This window comes from Mus caroli, chromosome 9 (genome assembly GCF_900094665.2).
Source record: "Mus caroli chromosome 9, CAROLI_EIJ_v1.1, whole genome shotgun sequence".
In the NCBI taxonomy this organism is placed as follows: Eukaryota; Metazoa; Chordata; class Mammalia; order Rodentia; family Muridae; genus Mus; species Mus caroli.
Genome location: NC_034578.1, coordinates 16,451,290 through 16,464,316, shown reverse-complemented (window position 1 = coordinate 16,464,316; position 13,027 = coordinate 16,451,290). Strand labels below are relative to the sequence as shown.

The following is a 13,027-nucleotide window of genomic DNA, read 5'->3' as shown; positions in this document are numbered from 1 at the left end:
TGTGAGCCACCATGTGGTTGCTGGGATTTGAACTCTGGACCTTCGGAAGAGCAGTCGGGTGCTCTTACCCACTGAGCCATCTCACCAGCCCAAAGGGGGATTTTTTAATTGATAGACTTCAATACGTTGATAGCTGGACTTTGGTAGTCAGCTGCAGGAAGAGGAAGTGGCCAAATAAGCAAACACATTTTGGTGGCTAGCTTCAGGAATGTAATCTAACTTTTTTTTTTTTTTAAGCAAGGCAGAGAGAATGGGAGAGAAGGGCAAGGCCTGACAGAGGCATGCTGGAGTGGGCTAGTGTCCCTTCACTGACCATAGCCTCCCTTCTCCACTCCTCCCAGTCTTCCCCGATTCCCCTGCACCCAGATCCACTGCTCCATTTCTCATGAGAAAAGAGCATGCGTCTCAGCAATATCAACCAAACCCTGACTAACAAGATGTGATAAGGCTAGGTACAAACCCTCATTATTAAGGCTGGGCGAGGTGACCCAGTAGAAGGAGTGGTCCAAAGAGCAGCCAGAGTCAGAGACACCCTCCTCCCACTGTCAGGAGTCCCACAAATATCCTAAGCTAAACAACCACAGCATGCATGCAAAGGACCTAGTGTAGACCCATGCAGACTTCATGATTGCTGCTTTAGTGTAAAGAGACTTAACTTTTGAAGGGTTTGAATTTTTAAAGACTGAATCTTTTAAGGTTATACTATATTTTGTATTATGATAATAACATGAGATCTTGGGGGTAACAAGAAAAGGAAAGGTTATGGTTGAATAGTGATGTGTCTGTGTCAAGCTGACAAGGAATCAATTGTGCTCGTTAGTTTTTTGTAAGCATAATACAAAGTAATCATCTAGGAAGAGAAAATGTTAATTGAAAGATGCCGCCATCAGACTGGTATATGTAGACGTCTTTGAGGTATTTTCTTGATTAATGATTTGATGTGGTATCCCTAGACTACTGTGGGCGGTGCCACCTATGGGCAGGTGGCCCTTGTACATGCCTATTATATTGTTGATTCCTCAGTAGTATAAGAAAGCAAGGTGAGTCAGTTAGGGAGAGCAAGCTAGTAAGAAGTATTTCCCCATGTCATCTGCCTGACACCAGGTTCCTGTCTTGGGTTTCTTCCTTGACTTCCCCTAATGATGGACTGTGATTGGTATGTTTAAGTCAAATAAACTCTTTCCTCCCCAAATTAGCTTTGGTTGGTGTTTATCACACCAATAAAAAGTGAACCAGGACACACAGCAAATACAAGTAATTGAAAATACAAATAATCAAGGACTACAATAATTCATTATAATGTTCACACAGATAAGCCAAAGTAAAGGATCCTAAAGGCCTGTGGAAGAGAGAACTCCATGTTTATGAAAGTATCAAAGAATCAAGTATGAAAGAATCAAGGGAGCAGCTCTAGGAATACTGATGGAGCCAGAAAACCTTTCCTGAAGCTGAGGCCGTATCTCAGTTTATAGAGTGCTTTCTTAACATGCACAAAGCCCTGTATTCCATTCCTTGCATCAAGTGTTCTGTGGTGGCTCACGCCTGGAACACCAGCACTCAGGTCACAGGGGCAGGAGGAGCAGATGTTCACAGTCTTCCTTGGGTGCATAGAGTTCCAGGCCTAAGAGTACTTTTCTGCTACCTTGTGAGGTGAGTTCTTATCCCTAGCCTTGACTTTCAGGTCTCTCTAGCTGTCCATATATTGTGCAGAGATTGTACCTGGTCCAACCTCCAGCCCCATTCTGGGTCATAGGTGCTGCCCACAGGCCTGGCTCTAAGCTCAAGTTTCTTTCTTTACATGATTGACAGGTTGCAACCCAAACCTCATAGGAGAAAACTAGACTTTTTGTGCCTGACTGAGTTCAACATTGCTAATTCCTCAGGTACGATCTTGGAAGTTTTTCTGTAGTCATGTGAGGCCTAGCTCTAAACATGGGTTTCCTTTTTGCCCTTCTCAGTGGGAGGGCAGACTTCCATGTTTTTCACATGTTGCCAGCACATAGAGGGATGAGTGTCAGAGCTCAGGTTTGGCTTATGCTGCTGTAGGACTTTAAACCCAGCACACTCTTTATCTCTGGTTACTAGTCTACAGGATTTACTGAGCTGGGAAAGCTCATGCATAAACCCTTAAAAATACATTACAACTGATGGGTGTGCTGGCTCACTCTTTAACTCCAGTACCAGGGAGATAGAGATAGGCAGAGTTCTGTGTGTTTCGAGGCCTCAAGCTCAGCCTGCTTTACATAGAGAGACTCTGTCCCAACAACAACAACCAAACATGGGAGGGAGAAGAAGGTAGATTTCTGTGAGTTTGAAGTCAGCTTCCTTTACATAGTGAACTCCCAGGACAGCCAGAGCTACATAATAGAGAGACCCTGCCTCAAACAGCCTCCCCAGTTAGAGAGAGAGAGAGAGAGAGAGAGAGAGAGAGAGAGAGAGAGAGAGAGAACAAGCTTAATGATCTGGGTTTGATTCTCAAGACCCACGTAGTGAAAGAAGAGAATTGATGCCTGTAAGTTAGCCTCTGACCTCCATAGCATACCAAGGCACATGTGTCCATGAACACACAAAACATAGAAATGCAATAAAAGCTAAAAAAATATTTAGCAAGGTTTCCTGCAAAATCCCTAGTTAAAAAAAAAAAAGGCCAAATGCATTTGCATATTTCTAACTGAAGTAAGCTGCTGGGTGGGCCACCTCTAGACTGAGAATGACACAGAGTTCAACTGTGACTCACAGATGTTCCATCGTGGGCATCTGTGAGCAAATCCTGCAAGAACCCCAGGTTTTATTTCAGATACTCAGGGCTAGCATCCAAGGCTAGCTCATAGTCACAACTCACCAAGACATTCAAAACCAATCTCAGGATATCTGTCTGCCAACAATTAAAGGTGGTGACAGACAGGCTAAGTCACAGAACACACACACACACACACACACAAACACACACAGAGGAAAGGAATACTGCATGACCACTTTCATTCCTGGAGCAAACATGATATGAAGGTGTAAAGCTCTTCTAGAAGGCCAGGGCTCATGCACACGTACACACACACGCACACGCACACGCACACACGCACACACGCGCGCGCGCGCGCACACACACACACACACACACACACACCTCTTTGTTTTTGTTGTTGGTCTCCTCCTCTTTCTTCTCTTCTTCCACAGGGTATCTCTATATATCAGCTCCTGGCTGTCCTAGAATTCACTTTGTAGAGTTGGCTAGTCTCAAAATCACAGATATTCACTGGCTTCTGCCTCCTCAATGCTAGATTAGTAGAGGACAGAAAGTTTTATAGGAAAAAGACAGTACACAATCACAAGATACTGGTGTGGGCTTCTATAGGGCATCTCATTTAAGTATATCTTCAATGCACACACACACATATGTGTAATTTATAAGGTTTAAAGATTAAGCATAGCTTAAAATTTAAATAACATTTAAAAATTAAGTACAATATGTTAACTTGTTTACTCTTAATGAATTTGTAAATGAAATTGTAAGATGGTTTTGTGAAGTACATTGTTCAGATTTAGGGTTGAGAGGAATGCTAATATGGTAAAATTCAAGACTATAGACATTTTGGCCCTAAGTAAGTAGAATTTGTCGCCTTACTATTTTCAATTTGTTTTGAGATGAGTTTTCATTTTGCAGTCCTGGCTGGCTTGAAACTTATTTTGTGGATCTAGCAGTCCTCGAATCAAGAAGATTGCCTATCTCTGCCTCTGCGTGCTGTGATTGCAGGGGTGTACTGCCATGCACTGATATTTGCTTTTAACATCTTATTTGATATATCTTTATGAAAACACACATTTTTTCCCTCTGTATATGCACTTTTTGGCTGTATCAGTTGTGTTCACAGTTTAAATTTTTTATCAGAAAGTCTCAGGGTGTGAGGCTTTCTTTTTTCATGTCCTCTTCATTTTCCCCATCTTTCTAGCTCGTCTCACTACCAACGATTAGAATTTAGCATGGTATCCAGAGAATAAAGACTGAAGTGGTTAAATGGAAGCGATAGGCTGGTTCACAGATCTGGCAGTGCATCTGCCCATGAAGGACAGGAACCAAGAGGAGGTAGGGAAGGAAAGGTTTGTGAGCCTCCTGAGACCCCGTACTTCCCGGTGTGTGTTTAACTTCGCTCTGGGATTGGCCATCGAGAAGGCCGTTCTCGCCCAGAAATCTTGTTCAAACTTCAATTTCATCCTTTGACTGGGCTTTTAACCTCCGCTTCAGAATCAATCGGCATCCAATTCCGGGGAACCGAAATTTCAATTCCGGAAGGACTGGGACTCGGTAAGCGGAAGTGAACCGCAGCTCGCCGCCGTCTCTTCCGGTGTGGCTTCGTGCGGCCCCCTTCTCTTTTTCTCAGTAGTAGCAGGCCGGCTGGGCGGGTTCTGGTGAGGCTAGGTAAGGGGATGGGCGGTGGCGGAGGTGGGGAGTGAGGCCTGGGTGTGGCCTCCATGGCGACTCCGCTGGTTCCCAGGCCGCGAGTCTCGCCCCGTCGCTTCTCAGAAGCTAGGGCCCTGCAGTTCTCAGGTCCCGGCCGGGGGCCATTTCATCGGAACGATATTTGAGCTCCCCGTGCCATCGAATGTAGCCCTTACTGCCTCGAACGCCTTTAAGATAATCGTACAAAATTTTTGCTTTCCAGAAAGAAGGATTTCGGCCGTTGGAATCCATCTTCGTGCCCCATCGCCCCAGGAACTGGCCATCCCGCTTCATTGTGAGCAGTGGGTGGAATTTGATGGAGCAGGAAAGTCCCAGGGTGAGGAGCTTCTGTACGTTCTCATTTCCTCCACAGTCTCTCTCACTGTCAACTTATTAGAACTTAGTTGCTTTCGTGGAAACCGATGCATTTCATTAGTTCTTTCTGTTTCTCTCTCTCCCTCCCTCCCTCCATCCCTCTCTCCCGCTCTCCCTTTCTCCTCTCTCTTCTCTCTCTCTCTCTCCCCCAAACCTCATGCATCCATTTTGAGAAAGTGTTAAATGCTCAGGCCGTGCATATTTATCTGTTTGCAGACCACAAAGCATCCCTTACCCCTTCCCTTCATCCCAACAATAAAGTATTAACAAGGGAAAAATAGGGAGTTTGGCACTGAAGGGATGGCTTATGAAAAACGGAAACTTGGGACTGGAGAGATGGATTAGTGGTTAAGAGCCCACATGTCATTTCCAGAGGATCTGATTTTGGTTCCCAGCACCCATGTTAGTGGCTTGTAACAGCCTCTAACTCCAGCTATCTGGGAATGGGGATACCAGAGTCTCTAGGCACTGGCAGTCATGTGCGCCCCCCCCTTTAAATAAATAAATAAATAGAACTCTGTTAAGGAATGGATGAGGCTTTATTTGATATGTTATTTCTCCACTGGTGAAATGAGCCAGTTCAAGCCAGATTAGAATATTAGAGCAGGTTTATTGGGAAGCTGCTCTCTGGTGAGTTCATTGGCCCCAAGGATAGAGGCCGGGGAAGTCATTGTGTGGGGTGGGGATTGGGTGGGCAGGAGAAAAGGCACCTGTGGGCAGAGAAAGAAGGGGGGGGGAAGGGAGGGAAGGAGAGAGAGAGAGAGAGAGAGAGAGAGAGAAAACACAAGAACGGAGAGACCAAAATGCCAAAATGTTTGGTTTATATAAGGAAGAGCCTTTGTGGGAAGGGCAGCCCAGTCCCTGGCCTGGAAAGTTCAGGGCTGGGCAGGGTATGCCAGGTAGGGACTGAGGGATTCTTGGAGAACCTGGAGGCCAGGTCTGCTTTGGTATGTATGATATGCACCTCAGTCCCTTGTCTCCGTCTGAAGCCGAACATTATTTTTCTAAAGTAGTATGATATTTGAACATAATTCTTTCTCCTGGTTGGGTAGCATGTTTCAGGAAAACTTAAAATTTTTACCTTTTGTTTAATTGCAGGAAAAAATGGGTTTCATTATATGTTCATGCGTGCACATTTTATATTTTGATCGTGTACTCTCTTGCCTCTTCTTATCTTCCCTTTGTCAGATACTCCCTCATAGACAAGGTTTATTGGGGCTGGAGAGAGATGGCTCTGCTTTTAGAGCGCTTGTTGCTCTTGCAGATGACCTGGGTTTATAAGATGGCTCACAACCCTCTGTAATTCCAGTTCCAGAGGATTGGACACCCTCTTTTGGCCTCTAGGGGCATCAGCCTCTCAGGTGGGCACATATATACATGCAGGCAAAACATTAAGAAATATATTTTTAAAAAGATGCATGCATGCATGCCTTTCCTTAGAGGCCAGAATGGCGAGATCACCTGAAGCTGGACTTAGAGGTAGTTTTGAGTCACCCGTTGCTGGTGCTGGAAACTACTCTGTTTTTCTGTAAACACAGCAATCACTTTGCCAGTCTCTACTTTTAAAATTCTTTTATTGCTATGTTTTAAACAAATTTGTATGTATGGGGTATTTTGTCTGAGTATAAGCCTGGACACCCTCTGAGTAGAGTTTCCTTGGAGGCAAGAAGAGGGTATAATATCCCCTGTAACTGAAGTTACAGATTGTCATGAGCTGCTATGTGGATGCTGGAAATTGAATCCTGGTCCTTTGAAAGAACAGCCAGTGCTATTAATTTCTGAACCATCTTTCCATCTCCATTATGATTATTTTATTTATTCACTTTTGAGACAAGGTCTGTAGTCTAGGCAAGCCTGGTACTCACTGTGTAGCCCAGGGTGTCTTTAGTGCAGTCCTGTTTCAGCCTCCCTAGTGCTACGATTACCCGCATTCGTGAACCACCATGTCTGGCCTTTAAAAAGAAAAATCTAGATTTCATTAGTGAAAACATAGGTTTGTTGGGTTACTTGCTTAATGTGATCTCTCTCTATCCATGTACCAAGCTCAACCATTGTAAGACAAGCATATGTGAAGCTGTTTGAACTTTAAGATCCAGTTCCTATGGTTACATCTTACTAAAGTCACAGCAGTGACTGAGCCTGAGCCTGAGGAAGGTGATAGCTTGAATCCTTGAGATCCTGGCTAGCTGGGACAAGAGAATGAGATGCCTCCAACAAGAAAAATTGTCAAATTAGTGGGAACAAAAATGTTAATGTATGGCTGAGAAAGCCTAGATTCATTGAATAACAGTGGAGTGGAGCACACTTGCTACAGGCTCTAAGAATTGGGATGGTAGTAGGCCAAAATAATTTTAAAATGACCACACTGAACAAGACACCGTCTGGTGCTCATACTGATCCTAAGCAGTGGAAAGAACAGGAAGGGAAATTAGGTCCTAAGCTGTTTGGTCTTTCTCATTGTGCACTCCAGGGTTTGGAGTAGATTGTTTACAAGATGACAATCGAGAAACTTTCTAGCAATCTGATGGCTGTCAGCCCTATTTAGTGTACATGTAATTCAGTGAAGATGCATGTATTTATGTAGAATACAAGTCTGTTGAAAGTTACACTTCAAGTAAAGTCTCAGTCAGAGTAGAAAATAATTTTCACAACTTTGAAAGAAACCCTACTTCACATTTTGGGAGTCAGGTACTTAGCTCATTATAGATAAACCAGCTGGGGACCAAGTATCTAACTATCTGAGTCTATGGAGGATATTCTCATTTAAATGAGAATATCCACTACATGGAGGGAGCGTGGTGTACACTCACAAACTTTACTTACGTGTTGAAATCCAAAGGGACTTAGTTTTAGAGGCATGTTCGGACCATCTTGTGCTTCCTCTTTCCCTTCCTTTGATAGATGTCAGGGTGCTAGAGGAGAACATCTCTTACCAGCAACTGTGGCTGCTTCAGGAATGAATTGAGAGACTATAATGGGATTTCTTGAGACACGGATGGCTGTGCTGAGTACCATGTGCGATACACCTCTGGAATGTTTTAACTTTTCATCCCTAGCCAGAATGTCTCTAGTAAAGTAAAGGGTAAGGACCTAACCAGAAATACATACCTGGCAAAAGTTGAAGCAATCATTTCAGTACTTATTGCTCTGAGCAACAAATTCTGAGATCTTCCAACTCATTAATAAATTACTGAACCATTGCTTAAGAGTTTCCCTGTTTCCTCCTAGATTTTCCCACCACTCCACCCATCTAACTCCACCCCTTTCTCTCTTTAGAAAGCAAATGGACCAATAAACAAACATAGAATAACATAGAGCCAGAACAAAACAAAAGGCACGGGAAACACCTGCACACCCACAGAGGCATGCACACCCAGATGGGTGGCTTCCTGATGGCCTCTTTTTAGTTCTGTAATAGGAACCCTGTGTCAGTGCTCTGACTACTGGTAAGGGTCTTTCCTCACTCTGTAGATGCTGCCTGCCAGAAGCTTGTCAGTTTCATGAAGCCCCATTTATTGTTAGTCTCAGTGACTGTAATAGCCGTGTCCTATTCAGAAAGTCTTTTCTTGTCTCAATGGGGTAAAGCCTATTCTCTCTTATTATTCCTTATTATTTCTAATAATGAAAGTTCTTCTATTACAATCAACGTATCTGGCCATATCTTAAGGTCCTTAATCCATTTGGAAGTGAGTTTTTTTGCAGGATAATACATATGGACATAATGTATTTTTCTATATGCAGCCATCTTGTTTAACCAGCACTATTTATCGAACATCTTGTCTTTTTTCTAGTGTATATTTTGGTTTCTTTGTCAAAACTGAGTGTCCATAGGTATGCGAACTTACGTCCATGTCTTCAATTCCATTACTTTGTGTGTCTTATACCCATGCCATGGAGTTTTCATTACTCTAGCTCTGCAGCACCACTTGAAATACTGGTGTGAGGATCCTCCCTCCCAGCAGCTCCTTTATTACTCAGGAGAGTTTTAGCTATCCAGGATTTTCCTTTGTGTTTCCATGTGAAGCTGAGAATTGTTTTTTTCACTTTCTGTGAAAAAGTTGCATTGAGATTTTCGTGGAAATTGTGTCGAATCTGTAAATTGCTTTTGATCGGATGGCTCTTTTTACTCTATTGATCCTTCTGATTCATGAGCATGAGGGATCATTCAGTCTTTTAGCATCTTCAGTTTTTTTTTTTTCCTTCAATATCTTTAGGTTTTAGAACTCAGGTACTTGCTGAGTTAGACTTCTCCTAGTTTTTGTTATTGTTGTTTTTTGAGGCTACTGTGAAAGGTATTGCTTTCCTGATTGCTTTCTCAGTCAGTTATAGAAAGGCTACTGATTTTTGTGTTAATTTTGTATCCTGATACTTTGAAAATTTATTAGCTTTAGAAGTTTCCTGATGGAGTTTTTGTTTTTGTTTTTGTTTTGTTTTGTTTTGGTTTTTCGAGACAGGGTTTCTCTGTATATCCCTGGCTGTCCTGGAACTTATTCTGTAGACCAGGCTGGCCTCGAACTCAGAAATCCGCCTGCCTCTGCCTCCCAAAGTGCTGGGATTAAGGGCGTGCGACACCATGCCTGGCTTCCTGGTGGAGTTTCAAGGTCTTTTATGTATAAAGTGTTATCTGCAAATAAAGATACTTTGACTTTCTTTTACTATCTCTCTCCCCTTGGTCTCCTGTTGTCTTTTGCTCTAGATAAGACTTGAAGTAAGGTATTGAATATCTGTGGAGAGAGTGGACAATCTTGCTTTGTTTCTGATTTGAGAGGAATTACTTGTATTTCTCTCAGTTTAACTGTCATTAGCTGCAGGCAGGCTGTAAGTTGCCTTTGTTACATTTTGTTATGGGAAATATTAAAAAAAGAATCCACACTATTGCTGGCATTGCATTAATGGGGTGGCTGGCCAGGCATTGGCGGGCAATGGCTGGCCTGTTCTCATCTTGTGGAGACTCAGAGCTCCAAAATCTCCCCCCCCCNGCAGGCACTGGCAAGCATTGCTCGGCCTGTTCTCATCTAGAGGAGACTCTCTGACCTGGAACTCCAAAATCTTGCCACCCAACTTGCTAAGTTCCCACTGGCAGGTCGCTATCACATCAGCCGCATGCTTCAAAACTCCCTTGGCCTTTTGTGGTGCACTTCTGACAGACCCACGGTTTGCTGCTGTACCTTTCTCTCTGGAACCCAGTTGAGCTGCCGCATGAAGGAAAACACCACACAAACTTAGTTCAGAATCAGTAGTAATTCAGTCGCTGTGGGTGCATCAGCTAGAATCGTAATCTTGTAAGCCATATTAAATCTAAGTCCTCTGGTGGTCGGGAGACACTAGCAGCTATGCCAGAGCTACTACCATCCTGTGCTATACCCAGCTACTCTCTGCCTGCGGTTTCTCTACTTCTAGGCTAGCCCTGTGTGGGTCACCTGCCTCAGAACCACTTGTACCTTCTCAGCCATCTACCCTCTGTGGCTAGTTGTCACAAATCCCCTTAACCCAGTAAATCAAAACTCTAGAAGCTTATAATCAGTCAGATTTATATATCAATAAATTCTCAATTCACAAGATGCCCACACAGTAATTTCAGAGCCAGTTGATAATGATACAAGCTGCCGACCTAGATTAGGCAAATTATCCCAATTATTCTATCCTTTTATGATATTCATAGGTACCTGTGGCTACTTAAAGCCACTTGGAATCTGGGTCGCCTTCCTCTTCCTCCATTTTCCTTCCTTCTCTCCTCTCCCAGACTTTTCAGCTCCACCTTCCCTTCCACTGCCTAATCACTGGCTCTAGCCTTTATTTTATAAGTTAAGGTGAGGAGAAGGTTCACAAGAAGTCACGTGTGTACTCGATTTGCTCCTTGTCCTTTGCCCCTCCTGAGAAAGTGGAATTAGCATCAAAATACAAGCAGCATTGGGTGCTCTCCACATCAATAGTCTTTGTATCTCTGCTCTCCAGGGCTTTATCCTGAAAGATGTTGGATTTGTTCAAGACCTCATCCTTCATCTGATGAGATGACAATGTGGTTTTTATCTTTCAATCTCTTAATGGTGATGTCTATTGATTTATGTATGTTAAACCATTCCTGTATCTCTAGGGATGAGGCCTACTTAATCAAGTTAGATAATTTTGTTTTCTTAAGAGAGGGACTCTCTGTATAGTCCTGGTTATCCTAGGACTCACTGTATAGACCAGGCTGTTTTTTGTTTGTTTGTTTGTTAAAGATTTATTTATTTATTATATGTAAGTACACTGTAGCTGTCTTCAGACACTCCAGAAGAGGGAGTCAGATCTTGTTACGGATGGTTGTGAGCCACCATGTGGTTTCTAGGATTTGAACTCAGGACCTTTGGAAGAGCAGTTGGTGTTCTTAACTGCTGAGCCATCTCTCCAGCCAGACCAGGCTGTTCTTGAAGTCTCTCTGCCTCTATCTCCCAGCTGCTGGTATTAAACAGTCTTTTTGATGCATTCTTGAATTTGGTTTGCCAATATGTTATTAAATATTTGCATCTATGTTCATAAGGGATTGGTCTGTAAGTTTTTAAAACAATTTTTTTGAGAGGCTGGTGCATTGTTTTGGTATCAGCATAACTGGCCTCATAAAAGGAATTAGAAAAAAATGCCCTCAGTTTCTATTTTGTGAAATAATATGAGGAATATTAGCATTAATTCTTTGAATTCAGTTTGGTATAATTCTGCACTGGATCCATCTAGTCCTGGGCTCTTGTGGTTGGGAGTCTTTTAATTGCAACTTCTTGGATCTTGGTTTGTTTAAATTGCTTATTTGATCTTGGTTTAACTTCTGTATGTCATAATATGAAGAAATTCATCCATTTCTTTGTATTTTCCAGTTTGGTGGATTATAGCTTTTTAAAACGCGTTTTTTTTTTTTTTTTTTTTTTTTTTTGAGCTGTAGCCCATTTATATTTATTTGAGGCTAATACTTAGAGGGATTTCATATTTTTTATCATTTTTGTTGATTGTTGTTCTGGCAACCCTTCCCCAAATTGGTATTAGGAGTTTGTTGTTTTGGATATGATGGATTTCTTCCTGGTTCTCTTTTGTTGATGAGTATATTCATCTGAGGCAATGTTTTCTTTCTTATGCTCTTGTAGATGACCCGTGTTCTATATAGATTCCTTATTTCTGCAGTGTGAGCTTGGTTGTGAGATAGATTTTATCTGTCCTATCTGTCTGTCTGTCTATAAATATAAATATATAATTTATGCTTGTCTCAAAATGTTATTTCTATTGGTTTTTGCAGGGCTAGAGAGATGACTCATTGGTTAAGAGTTACAGTTGCCAAGGACCTGGATTCAGTTTCCAGCAAAGTTCCCAGTGCCTACATTGTGCTTTATAACAATCCATAATACTAGTTCCAGACCCTTTCCCACCCTCCTTGGGCTCCAGACACTCATGGTGCACATACTTACAATCAGACAAGATAGTCATACACATAAACATGAAATTGGTGTTTTCTTTTGTTTTTGTTTTTCAAGGCAGGGTTTCTTTCTGTAGCCCTGGCTGTCCTGGAACTTACCCTATAGACCAGACTGTTCTGGAACTTACAGAGATCCACCTGCCTCTGTCTCTGCCTCTCAAGTGCTAGGAAGGTGTGCGCCATCCATCATGCCTGGCTGAAATATTTTTTTAAAAATCTTTTTAAGTCTAGTAATACAGAATAGAGGATACAGACTGATCCAGCCTACTGTGGGTGGTGTGGTTCCTGGGGTCTTGGGGTATATAAGAGATCAGAGGGGGAAGCCAGAAGCTAGTAACAAACAGCAATCTTCCATGGTTCTGCTTCAGTTCCTGCCTTAGGTTCTTGCCTTGAGTTTCTGCCCTGACTTTCCTCATTAATGGACTGTTTGTTGGAAGTGTAATATGAAATAAAACATTTCCTCCCCAAGTTGCTGTAGATCATGGTGTTTTATCACTGCAGTATAAACCCTAAGATGGTGGGTTTTGTATGTATGTCTGCATATTGTGTATTTCTTGATGCCCAAGGATGGCAGAAAAGGGTGTTGGGTCCCCTGGGACTGGAGTTATAGATGTTTGTGAGAATTGAATTGTGCTGGGAATTGAACTTGGGTCCTAAGGAAGAGTTATCTTCTGAGCCACCTCTTCAGTCCAAGATTTGTGTTTTAAGTAACTCATGTGCCTACTTTCCTGAGTTCTTTTTTTTTTTTTGTCTGTCTGTCTGTCTTCCTTCCTTCCTTT

At 42.5% G+C, this 13,027-nt stretch overlaps 1 protein-coding gene and 1 pseudogene across 4 annotated transcripts in view; both read left to right on the top strand.

Moving 5' to 3' along the window:
- Positions 1 to 4,014: 4,014 nt before the first annotated feature.
- Positions 4,015 to 13,027, top strand: part of LOC110302589 (zinc finger protein 26) — a 25,696-nt gene continuing 16,683 nt past the window's right edge. Inside the window, exons 1-2 of one of the 4 annotated variants that reach the window (XM_029481627.1) lie at positions 4,015 to 4,300; positions 4,659 to 4,772. The gene's annotated coding sequence lies outside the window, so the exon portion shown is untranslated. Of the gene's footprint in view, positions 4,301 to 4,330; positions 4,415 to 4,658; positions 4,786 to 13,027 lie in introns of those variants that run through there. The other 3 variants (XM_029481625.1, XM_029481626.1, XM_029481628.1) reach the window with 3 other exon arrangements.
- LOC115031934 lies at positions 6,859 to 8,560 on the top strand (annotated as a pseudogene).